Source organism: Salvelinus namaycush, chromosome 8, assembly GCF_016432855.1.
Source record: "Salvelinus namaycush isolate Seneca chromosome 8, SaNama_1.0, whole genome shotgun sequence".
Classification (NCBI taxonomy): domain Eukaryota; kingdom Metazoa; phylum Chordata; class Actinopteri; order Salmoniformes; family Salmonidae; genus Salvelinus; species Salvelinus namaycush.
The window spans coordinates 61,189,462-61,202,529 of NC_052314.1; positions in this window are offsets into that span (position 1 = coordinate 61,189,462).

Below are 13,068 nucleotides of genomic sequence, written 5' to 3' on the forward strand. Positions count from 1 at the left end.
ACGTGTGGTGCAGTATGAAATGTGTGGCTACGCAAGGAATGCAGAAAACTAATTCTAAATGCCATGTAACAAATGGTTTTACTCTGGTATTCCTACTCTACGTGCTTTGATGTCCACAAACAGTGGAGGCTGCTGAGGGGAGGACGGCTCATAATAATGGGTGGAACAGAGCAAATGGAATGGTATCAAACTCATGGAAACCATGTCTTCGATGTATTTGATACCGTTCCACCAATTCCGCTCCAGCCATTACCACGAGCCCGTCCTCCCCAGTTAAGGAGCCACCAACCTCCTGTGGCCTACGTCAACCACCTATGCCTCCATTCAGTCCACGGAACAGACCTACGTGCTACATTTCGGCGACAGGGAAGACAGAATGAGGAAATACCTGAGAGAGTGAAAAAAACAGATGAATTCTAGAAATGACTCTGGAATGACGTCATCCAACGAAGAGTCACACATGACACAATGACACAATGAGTGACATTGGGGTTATTTCCAGGAGAATGCACAGGGACTGGTGGTCAGAGCAAACAACTCCTGTGGCTTTGTGTTCCAGCAGTTATTACTTCAATACTAGGGGATTTACAGTAGGTACAATAGCATGGGCCTAACAGCCCATTTGGAATTACACATTTTATCGCCAGGGTTATTCTTTGTGTTTGGACTTTGGGGATCGGATCATACAATGCTGTAGCATTCTGGAGGTACTAGTCACTGCCAACCATTGGCAAAATAGGTCTTGGCTTTGTGCTTGGAATGCCAACTGTGCCACTCTGGGCTCTGGGTGGCATTGGATCAGGACAAGAACAATGGAGCATTATGACTAACACACACAGGCCTAACATCAACAACATGATCGTCTGTGATATGTGGTTGTCCCACCTAGCTACAGTATCTTAAGATAAATGCATTAACTGCAAGTAGCTCTGGATAAGAGCGTCGGCTAAATGACTCAAATGTAAATATAAAAAATTATTTTATGGTTGAGGGTTGAGGAGCAATTGACTAATCTTATTGTATTTTTTAATAAGAAACATTTGTGTTGAAAATGCCTAACCACTTGTATAATCTGTTTGCGTACACTTCAAACAGACATACATACCCCACCTGTCACGACTCCGACCGAAGGTGACTCCCCTTCCCGTTCGGGTGGGGCTCGGCGGTCGTCGTCACCGGCCTACTAGCTGCCACTGACTCTTTTTCCTCCCCCTCCTTATGTGTTTATTTGTTACACCTGTGTTGAGGTGATTATAATTAGTTGGGCTTTATTAGTCAGCCAGCCCGTACGTTTCTTTGTGCGGGATTGTTCAGTTGTAATTTTGGATTCGGGAGTAGATGACCGTTTGTTTGTTTCGTTCATCAATTGTATTTTGGACTGGGTTTTTTGTCCTCCGTGTATGGGACATTTGTTTGTTACACCCAGTGTTTTTTCGTGTGGACATTGTTTGCCGGTTGTGCATTAAAAGCACTATATTGAACTCTCTGTTGTTCCTGCGCCTGACTTCACACCCCCCGACACCCAGAGCGTTACACCACCAGACACACCACTATTGGTTTCTTCACGGTACCCAAACCAAAAACAGACAATGCGTTGCTAGGTTACGTATACAGCCATGTCATCGTGGAATACTCTGCCACCAGAGGTTACTCAGACAAAAAGCAAGTAAAGCATTTCCTGGGATAAAAAACATTGTGTATCACAGCGCCTCTCCTCTTCCAAATATCTAATTTAACTGTGTTTTATATTAGGAATACGAATATGTATATATGAATAGTGTATAAATAGTATTTTTGTTTGTCTCTTGGAGTAAAAATGTGTTTATTTGGAATGTAATGTAATATCTTATGTTGTTCTAGTCTATTATTGTTCTGTACATTATCATGTATTTGTACGTTTTATGTGGACCCCAGGAAGAGTAGCTGCTGCATGTACAATAGCTAACGGCGATCCTAATAAACTAAACTAAAATTTAATCTCTTGGTTTCTATATTCATACACACATTAACACACAGTGTTCCTCTCTCACTGTAACTCATTCTGTTAGATACACGTGCCGAGATGACAGCATTCTTACCAGGATCCAGGGCGAGCTCTGTCTTGACTCGGAGGTCAGCCATCCCAAGCAGATCATTAATGTTGAGGCTAATGACACAAGCGAACAATGGAAAGACATGAAAAATGCATACTATCGCAAAAATGGAGCAAACAACCGCGGGAAGGCTACTTAATCCACCTCTCCACAATGATCACCTGTGAGCAATCACTTGCTTATCACTCACCCGGCCCAGTTGCTGCTGCCTTCCAGGGTTGTGATGTGTGTAGAGTAAGTGTAGAGGGAAAGTCTACCTGTGCCCTAAACAACTTCCATTCATAACAATACTATGTTTCTATAGGTTGGGGCAGATAAGTCAGGGTTGGGGGTCAATTCCATTTCCGTTCCAGTCAATTCAGAAAGTAAACCAAATTCCAATTCTAATTCTAAATGTTCATCTTTGAATTGCGTAAAAGAGACTTGGAATTTCAGTATGCTTCCTGAATTGACTGGAATTGAAATGAAATGTACCCCCGACCCTGATAGGAGTAATACTCCACCAAGGAGGGTGAGTCTATGAGGGCTGTGCCTCCCAGACACTGGGAGAAGAGCCAGAATGGCATCATAACTAGGGCCAAAGATAGAGAGGCTGCCAGAGCGGAGCAGCGCTTGCCACGGGTGAATGAGGGGGTAGCTAGGAGAATCTGTCTTCCTCAGAATTACCCCCTGCATTCTTCAAACCTGACTGAAAAGTAGCTAAACGAGGAATCAGATGATATCAGGTATGACAAAGGGGAATTACAGTAAGGGTTTTTTCCCAGTATGATCAGCATATTCCACGTGAAGTCGTTTTTTTTTAAAGGGGATTGTATTTCGACAGGGATTGAATTTCCAATGAACAACATCTGAATGCTCTCACAAGCATATTTTATTTAACAGGAGAGCAAATTCAATTCGATTTTGGTCTTGTGGCGGTTACAATGTGTATAAATTCACTTTGCTTGTTGGCTCATTAGCTCACTGCACACTAAGGGAATTATAGTATCCTGTTCGTCACTGGCACACCAAACCATCGATCCACCTGAGTAATTTTTATCTCCCCCACATGGCTCCGAAAGGCCTATTTCCTTTCCAAATCTTGAATATTCCAATGTAGCAGCTCTTTTAACCTTCCCCTACCCAGACTCTGCATAATCGCATTGGGCTATCGTGCAGCGACTGGGAGTTGCACCTCACACAAAGCATTAGCAGCGCTACACTTGAAAGGTACAATAATGGCAGCAGGCAGGCTGAACTTTGACCTCTCATGTCTCGTGTGCATTGTGATATGGATGCCATAAAGGTGCCATGTAATTGTGGCCATCTGCTTGATGACCTAGTGTGATTCTCTCTTTCTCTCCCTTTCTCTCTTTTCCTCTCTCTCTCTCTCTCTCTCTCTTTCTCTCCCTTTCTCTCTTTCCCTCTCTCTCTCTCCCTTTCTCTCTCTCTTTCTCTCCCTTTCTCTCTTTCCCTCTCTCTCTCCCTTTCCCTCTCTCTCTCTCCCTTTCTCTCTCTCTCTCTCTCTCTCCCTTTCTCTCTCTCTCTCTCCCTCTCTCTCTCTCCCTTTCTCTCTCTCCCTTTCTCTCTCTCTGCTCTTTCTCTCCCTTTCTCTCTTTCCCTCTCTCTCTCCCTTTCTCTCTTTCTCTCCCTTTCCCTCTCTCTCTCCCTTTCTCTCTCTCTGCTCTCTCTCTCTCAGAGACTAGAGGGGCTTGAGGCTTGGTAATAATATGAATGTTGTTTTTCTTCCTAGAAGTTTGCAAGGGGGAGGGTGAATTTAAATTATCGTGAGGCTCTGCTGTCAAAGCTTTCCAGAAACTTTGACGAAAATACAAACCTGCCCGCGATCAATCTCTTTGTCATTTTAAATGTCTTTAAAAAGTCTGTTCAACAATTTCTATCTAACCCTTATTTGACCTGTCACATTAACATTCGACAGTGTTGTTAACGTGTGGATCCAGGGCAAGAGTCTAGAAGATAATACATGCATTCACTATTCTTCTTTCATACAACTATGCATGACTGAGCTCTACTATTTGGCTGTGCCCTGTCAGCGACATCACAGTCCTATGATCCAAGCTCTCTTTGTAATTTTGGAATAGGACAACCCTGAACTGTCTTCCTATGTTCTTTGTTTACTGGTGTGTAACCAGAAGGGTGTCCCACTACTGCTGAAACATGCAGACTTTGGATGAGATAGCCCCTGGCTGCAACACAACTGGCCTTCTCTACTTGGTGGGGTGTGACTGTGACTTCAAGGGTATCCCTCAGCTCCAGGGTATCTCTCAGCCCTTAGCTTACACACACACACACACACACACACACACACACACACACACACACACACACACACACACACACACACACACACACACACACACACACACACACACACACACACACACACACACACAGTCACACACTCCTGACAAACACATTAACATTTGAGTAATTTTGTAATAATTCCAGAGTGACTTACAGTTAGTGCATTTATCTTAAGATAGCTAGGTGGGACAACCACATATCACAGTTGGGTGGGGGGGATAAAGGCCTCCACATAATTGGTTCAGTTTGCTCCTAGCAGAATTCGGCTAGGGACGAAGTGAAGGTCTGTGCTCGCACACGCCCTTAAAATACCTTTGCTTAGAAATCGAGAAAAAAGCGTCAATATTACGATTTGTTGAGATGCCGTAGCAAAAGTACACTTCCTCAAAATACTAAAGAAATCTGTAGTTCATGTTGACGTTTTTGCCAAGGAGTTCTTAGTCGTGCAATTTGAAAGTGTTCCCTCCCTGTTCGCCAGACAGGTGGGTAACGTCGCTCTCCCGCGCTCTGTGTCTCTGACAGGAGGAGTTCCCAGGGCTGCTTAATACATGCTGATCGTGCCTTAGGTTTGCCCTTGAGTGATTACAGAAGCCTCTGTGCGGTGCTTCTGGAGAAGAGGTTGTGTGAAGTGGATCCACGCTGGTACTTCTGCTCTGTGTCACAACATGACAGAGAGACATTTTATGTACCCTTCTCACACTACTGAGCTGTACTGGTAAAGCATTCACTATAGATGCTAGATAGGATAATGTTTCATAGAAAATCTGAGTCAGCACAGTCCGGTTTGGCAAAATAGTGTGAAAAGGTTATCAGGGACTTCCCGACTTCCCGTAGAAATTAAAAGCTGCTGAACGGTTTTCTCATCACACACAGAGAAGACGCATTATGCTAATGTGAGAGTTATCGCCTAAATCATTTGACCTATTCGTGTTTCTACTTCTGTGCTAAAGAACACATGGGGTTCTATTCAATCAGATCCGCTTTAGTTGACATCTGCATAGAGGTTGTTTTGGCGGTGTTAGAGGTGGAACTACATTGAGAGAGAGTTCGAAATGGATTGGTCGAACACAAGGTGTCATTATAAAAATGTACCCGCCCCCTCGCCAACGTATAAAATATTTTCACAAGATTCTCCCCTTGTACTGTAAAAAAATTAAATAAAAAAATCACACCCTCCCTCCTCATTAACTCTAAATAATGTTTACGACCACAAATAAAAATAACTGTAGCGACTCATGGATATTGACTTTGCCACTTCAGCATGCAGGGCTATGGGCCAGACGGTTGAAGGTTCGCCAGCGACCACGGACGAGCTCACTCTCCCTGCCTGTTACAGCATGCAGGGCTATGGGCCAGATGGTTGAAGGTTCGCCAGCGACCACGGACGAGCTCACTCTCCCTGCCTGTTACAGCATGCAGGGCTATGGGCCAGATGGTTGAAGGTTCGCCAGCGACCACGGACGAGCTCACTCTCCCTGCCTGTTACAGCATGCAGGGCTATGGGCCAGATGGTTGAAGGTTCGCCAGCGACCACGGACGATCTCACTCTCCCTGCCTGTAACAGCATGCAGGGCTATGGGCCAGATGGTTGAAGGTTCGCCAGCGACCACGGACGAGCTCACTCTCCCTGCCTGTTACAGCATGCAGAGCTATGGGCCAGATGGTTGAAGGTTCGCCAGCGACCACGGACGATCTCACTCTCCCTGCCTGTAACAGCATGCAGGGCTATGGGCCAGATGGTTGAAGGTTCGCCAGCGACCACGGACGAGCTCACTCTCCCTGCCTGTAACAGCATGCAGGGCTATGGGCCAGATGGTTGAGGGTTCGCCAGCGACCACGGACGATCTCACTCTCCCTGCCTGTTACAGCATGCAGGGCTATGGGCCAGATGGTTGAAGGTTCGCCAGCGACCACGGACGAGCTCACTCTCCCTGCCTGTTACAGCATGCAGCGCTATGGGCCAAATGGTTGAGGGTTCGCCAGCGACCACGGACGAGCTCACTCTCCCTGCCTGTTACAGCATGCAGCGCTATGGGCCAGATGGTTGAAGGTTCGCCAGCGACCACGGACGAGATCACTCTCCCTGCCTGTAACAGCATGCAGGGCTATGGGCCAGATGGTTGAAGGTTCGCCAGCGACCACGGACGAGCTCACTCTCCCTGCCTGTTACAGCATGCAGGGCTATGGGCCAGATGGTTGAAGATTCGCCAGCGACCACGGACGAGCTCACTCTCCCTGCCTGTTACAGCATGCAGGGCTATGGGCCAGATGGTTGAGGGTTCGCCAGCGACCACGGACGAGCTCACTCTCCCTGCCTGTTACAGCATGCAGGGCTATGGGCCAGATGGTTGAGGGTTCGCCAGCGACCACGGACGAGCTCACTCTCCCTGCCTGTAACAGCATGCAGGGCTATGGGCCAGATGGTTGAGGAGCCACCTGCAGACAATGGTCAGCTACGGGGAAATCAGATTTTCAACAATTTGATGCCATATTAATAATTATATTAAAAATGTGCAACGAATTTGCCAATGCCAATGCACCACACAACAAAACAAAAAACAAAAACAAAGCATACTGACTTCGTGCACTTCAATATCATGGTTTGCATTTTCAACACCACAATAAACAGACTATGTCAATCTCGACAAACAGAAAACACATCCCTCCCTACCTTGAAGGCCAACTCAATATCGTAGGTTTAGCATTACAATTTCTAAATGTCATTAAACGTTTGTGTTTTGTAACAGATCTCTTTCCATTCATCACATGGCACAGTTTGGATTGATTGATTTATTTTATTTGTCAGTTACAATACATACAGTACATTCGGAAAGTATTCAGACCCCTTGACTTTTTCCACATTTTGTTACGTTACAGCCTTATTTTTTCTCATCTATCAACACACAATACCCCATAATGACAAAGCAAAAACAGGTTTTTAGAAATGTTCGCAAATGTATAAAAAATACCCTTTGCTATGAGACTCAAAATTGACCTCAGGTGCATCCTGTTTTCATTGATCAACTTTGAGATGTTTCTACGACTTGATTGGAGTCCACCTGTGTTAAATTCAGTTGATTGGACATGATTTGGAACGGCACACACCTGTCTATATACGGTCTCACAAGCACGACTCCAACACCATCATTAAGTTTGCTGACGACACAACAGTGAAGCATGGTGGTGGCAGCATCATGCTGTGGGGATGTTTTTCAGTGGCAGGGACTGGGAGACTAGTCAGGATCGAGGGAAAGATGAACAGAGCAAAGTACAGCGAGATCCTTAAAAACCTGATCACCAACAACGATGAAACAACTTATAGGGAGCAGGTCAGAGACCTGGCAGTGTGGTGCCAGGACAACAACCTCTCCCTCAATGTGAGCAAGATAAAGGAGCTGATTGTGGACTGTAGGAAAATGAGGGCTGAACAGGCCCCCATTAACATCGACGGGACTGAAGTGGAGCGGGTCGAGAGTTTCAAGTTCCTTGGTGTCCACCAACAAACTATCATGGTCCAAGCACACCAAGACAGTTGAGAAGAGGCACGACAACACTTTTCCCCCCTCGGGAGACTGAAAAGATTTGGCATGGGTCCCTAGATCAACAAAAAGTTCTACAGCTGCATCATCGAGAGCATCCTGACCGGTTGCATTACCGCCTGGTATGACAACTACTCGGCATCTGACTGGAAGGCGGTACAGAGGGTAGTGTGTATGGCCCAGTACATCACTGGGACCAAGCTTCCTGCCATCCAGGACCTATATACTAGGCGGTGTCAGAGGAAGGCCCAAAAAATTGTCAGAGACTCCAGTCACCCAAGTCATAGAGTGTTCTCTCTGCTATCGCACAGCAAGAGGTACCGAAGCATCAAGTCTAGGACCAAAAGGCTCCTTAAACTTCTTATGGCTGAGATCCCGTTAACGGGATCGATATGACAACAGCCAGTGAAAGTGCAGGGCTCCAAATTCAAACAACAGAAATCTCATAATTAAAATTCCTCAAACATACCTTTCCTCAAACATACCTTTTTGAAATCGGACACTATGGTGGGATTAACAACACGAGGACCTTTAAAATGGTATCTTATACCATCCAAAAAGGCTTTACAGCGAAAGCACCACAAACGATTATGTTAGGTCACCGCCAAATCACAGAAAAACACAGCCATTTTTCCAGCCAAAGACAGGAGTCACAAAACGCAGAAATAGAGATAAAATTAATCACTAACCTTTGATGATCTTCATCAGATGACACTCATAGGACTTCATATTACACAATACATGTATGTTTTCATATTTATATAAAAAAATCTCAGTATACATTGGCGTGTTATGTTCAGTAGTTCCAAAAACATCCGGTGATTTTGCAGAGAGCCACATCAATTTCCAGAAATACTCATAATAAACGTTGATCAAAGATACAAGTGTTATACATGGAATTTTAGATCCACTTCTCCTTAATGCAACCGCTGTGTCAGATTTCAAAAAAGCTTTACGGAAAAAGCAAACCATGCAATAATCTGAGATCTGCGCTCAGGACCCAATCAAGACAAAAATATATCCGCCAAATTGTGCAGTCAACAGAAGTCAGAAATAACATTATAAACATTTATTTACCTTTGATGATCTTCATCAGAATGCACTCCCAGGAATCCCAGTTCCACAATAAATGTTTGTTTTGTTCGATAATGTCCATCATTTATGTCCAAACGCGCTACTTTTGTTAGTGCGTTTTGTAAAGAAATCCAAAGTCATGAAGCACGTTCACTAGGAGCAGACGAAATGTCAAAAAGTTCCGTTACAGTCCGTAGAAACATGTCAAACGATGTATAGAATCCATCTTTAGGATGTTTTTAACATAAATCTTCAATAATGTTTCTACTGGAGAATTCCTTTGTCTTCAGAAAAGCAAATGAAACAGAGCTCGCTCTCACATAAACGAGCGTCACGAGCTCAAAGCATTCTGCCAGACCTCTGACTCATTCCCCTCTCATGCGGCCCCACTTCACAGTAGAAGCATCAGACAAGGTTCTATAGACTGTTGACATCTAGTGGAAGCCTTAGGAAGTGCAACATGACCCATATCCCACTGTATCTTCAATAGGGAATGAGTTGAAAAACGACCAACCTCAGATTTCCCACTTCCTGGTTGGATTTTTTCTCAGGTTTTGCCTGCCATATGAGTTCTGTTATACTCACAAACATCACTCAAACAGTTTTAGAAACTTCAGAGTGTTTTCTATCCAATACTAATAATAATATGCATATATTAGCAACTGGGACTGAGTAGCAAGCCGTTTACTCTGGGCACCTTATTCATCCAAGCTACTCAATATTGCCCCCAGCCATAAGAAGTTTTTAACAGCTTCAACCCCCAAGCCATAAGACTGCTGAACAACTAAACTAATCAAATGGCCAACGGGACTATTTACATTGAAACCCCACACCCATCCCCTTTTTGTTTTCACACTGCTGCTACTCGCTGTTAATTATCTATGCATAGTCACTTTACAAATTACCTTGATTAACTTGTACCCCCACACATTGATTCAGTACCGGTAACCGCTGTATATAGCATCATTATTGTTATGTACATTTATTGTGTTACTTTTGGATTTATTCTATTAATTCTATTTCTTGAACTGCATTGTTGAATAAGGGCTTGTAAGTAAGCATTTCACAGTAAGCTCTACACCTGTGTATTCGGCGCATGTGACAAATAAAATGTGATTTGATTTGATTTGACAGTGCATGTCAGAGCAAAAACCAAGCCGCGAGGTTGAAGGAACTGTCCATAGAGCTCCAAGACAGGATTGTGTCGAGGCACAGATCTGGGGATGAATACCAAAAAATGTCTCCAGCATTGAAGGTTCCCAAGAACACAGTGGCCTCCATCATTATTAAATGGAAGAAGTTTGGAACCACCAAGACTCTACCTACAGCTGGCCACCTGGCCAAACTGAGCGATCGGTGGAAAAGGGCTTGGTCAGGGAAGTGACCAAGAACTCGATGGCTAATCTGACAGAGCTCCAGAGTTCCTCTGTGGAGATGGGAGAACCTTCCAGAAGGACAACCATCTCTGCAGCACTCCATAAATCAGTCCTTTATGGTAGAGTGGCCAGACTAAAGCCACTCCTCTGTAAAAGGCACATGTCAGCCCGCTTGGAGTTTGCCTAAAAGCAGTTAAATGACTCTCAGACAATGAGAAACAAGATTATTTGGTCTGATGAAACCAAGATTGAACTCTTTGGCCTAAATGCCAAGCATCACGTCTGGAGGAAACCTGGCACTATACCTACGGTGAAGCATGGTGGTGGCAGCATCATGCTGTGGGGATGTTTTTCAGTGGCAGGGACTGGGAGACTAGTCAGGATCGAGGGAAAGATGAACAGAGCAAAGTACAGAGAGATCCTTAATGAAAATCTGCTCCAGAGCTCTCAGGACCTCAGACTGGGGCGAAGGTTCACCTTCCAACAGGACAACAACCCTAAGCACACAGCCAAGACAACACAGAAGTGGCTTTGGGACAAGTCTCTGAATGTCCTTGAGTGGCCAGCCAGACCCCGGACTTGAACACAATCGAACATCTCTGGAGAGACCTGAAAATAGCTTTATAGCGACGCTCCCCATCCAAACTGACAGAGCTTGAGAGGATCTGCAGAGAAGAATGGGAGAAACTCCCCAAATACAGGAGTGCCAAGCTTGTAGTGTCATACCAAAGAAGACTCAAGGCTGTAATCGCTGCCAAAGGTGCTTCAACAAAGTACCGAGGAAAGAGTCTGAATACTTATCTACAGTACCAGTCAAAAGTTTGGACAAACCTACTCATTCAAGGGTTTTTCTTTATTTTTACTATTGTCTACATTGTCGAATAATAGTGAAGACATCAAAACTATGAAATTACACGTGGAATCATGTAGTAACCAAAAAAGTGTTAAACAAATCAGAATATATTTTATATTTGAGATTCTTCAAAGTAGCCACCCTTTGCCTTGATGACAGGTTTGCACACTCTTGGCATTCTCTCAACCAGATTCATGATGAATGCTTTTCCAACAGTCTTGAAGAAGTACTTACATATGCTGAGAACTTGTTAGCTACTTTTCCTTCACTCTGTGGTCCAACTCATCCCAAACGATCTCAATTGGGTTGAGGTCGGGTGATTGTGGATGCCAGGTCATCTGATGAGGCACTCCATCACTCTCCTTGGTCAAATAGCCCTTACACAGCCTGGAGGTGTGTTTTGGGTCATTGTCCTGTTGAAAAACAAATGATAGTCCCAATAAGCCCAAACCAGATGGGATGGCGTATCGCTGTAGAATGCTATGGTAGTCATGCTGGTGAAGTGTGCCTTAAATTCTAAACAAATCACTGACAGCATCACCAGCAAAGCACCATCACACCTCCTCCTCCATGCTTCACGGTGGGAACCACACATGCGGAGATCATCCGTTCACATACTCTGTGTCTCTCAGAGACACGGCGGTTGGAACCAAAAATCTCAAATTTGGACTCATCAGACCAAAGGACAGATTTCCACCAGTCTAATGTCCATTGCTCGTGTTTCTTTGCCCAAGCAAGTTTCTTCTTCTTATTGGTGTCCTTTAGTAGTGGTTTCTTTGCAGCAATTTGACCATGAAGGCCTGATTCACGCAGTCTCCTTTGAACAGTTGATGTTGAGATACATCCACAGGTACACCTCCAATTGACTCAAATTATGTCAATTAGCCTATCAGAAGCTTCTAAAGCCATGACCTCATCATTTTCTGGAATTTTCCAAGCTGTTTAAAGGTAGTCAACTTAGTGTATGTAAACTTCTGACCCATTGGAATTGTGATACAGTGAATTATAAGTGAAATAATCTGTCTGTAAACAGTTGTTGGAAAAATGACTTGTGTCAGGTACAAAGTAGATGTCCTAACCGACTTGCCAAAACTATAATTTATTAACAAGAAAGTTGTGGAGTGGATGAAAAACGAGTTTTAATGACTCCAACCTAAGTGTATGTAAACATCCGACTTCAACTGTATAGGGGGGTAACGGTACAGAGTCAATGTGCGGGGGCATCGGTTAGTTGAGGTAATATGTACATGAAGGTAGAGTTATTAAAGTGACTATGCATAGATGATAACAACAGAGAGTAGCAGCGGTGTAAAAGAGGGGGAGAAGGGGGGGCGGAATGCAAATAGTCTGAGTAGCCATTTGATTAGCTGTTCAGGAGTCTTATGGCTTGGGGGTAGAAGCTGTTAAGAAGCTTCTTGGACCTAGACTTGGCACTCTGGTACCGCTTGCCATGCGGTAGCAGAGAGAACAGTCTATGACTAGGGTGCCTGGAGTCTGTGACAATTTTTAGGGCCTTCTCTGACACCACCTGGTATAGAGGTCCTGGATGGCAGGAAGCTTGGCCCCAGTGATGCACTGGGCCGTTCGCACTACCCTCTGTAGTGCCTTGCGGTCAGAGGCCGAGCAGTTGCCATACCAGGCAGTGATGCAACCAGGCAGGGTGTTCTCGATGGTGCAGCTGTAGAACCGTTTGAGGATCTGAGGACCCATGCCAAATCTCCTGAGGGGGAATAGATTTTATTCTGCCCTCTTAGTAAAAGTTAGCTTGTGGAAAAGCATAGTGCATAAGGGAAGTACCAAAACCCCTTGATATAGTGGAGGCGCATGCA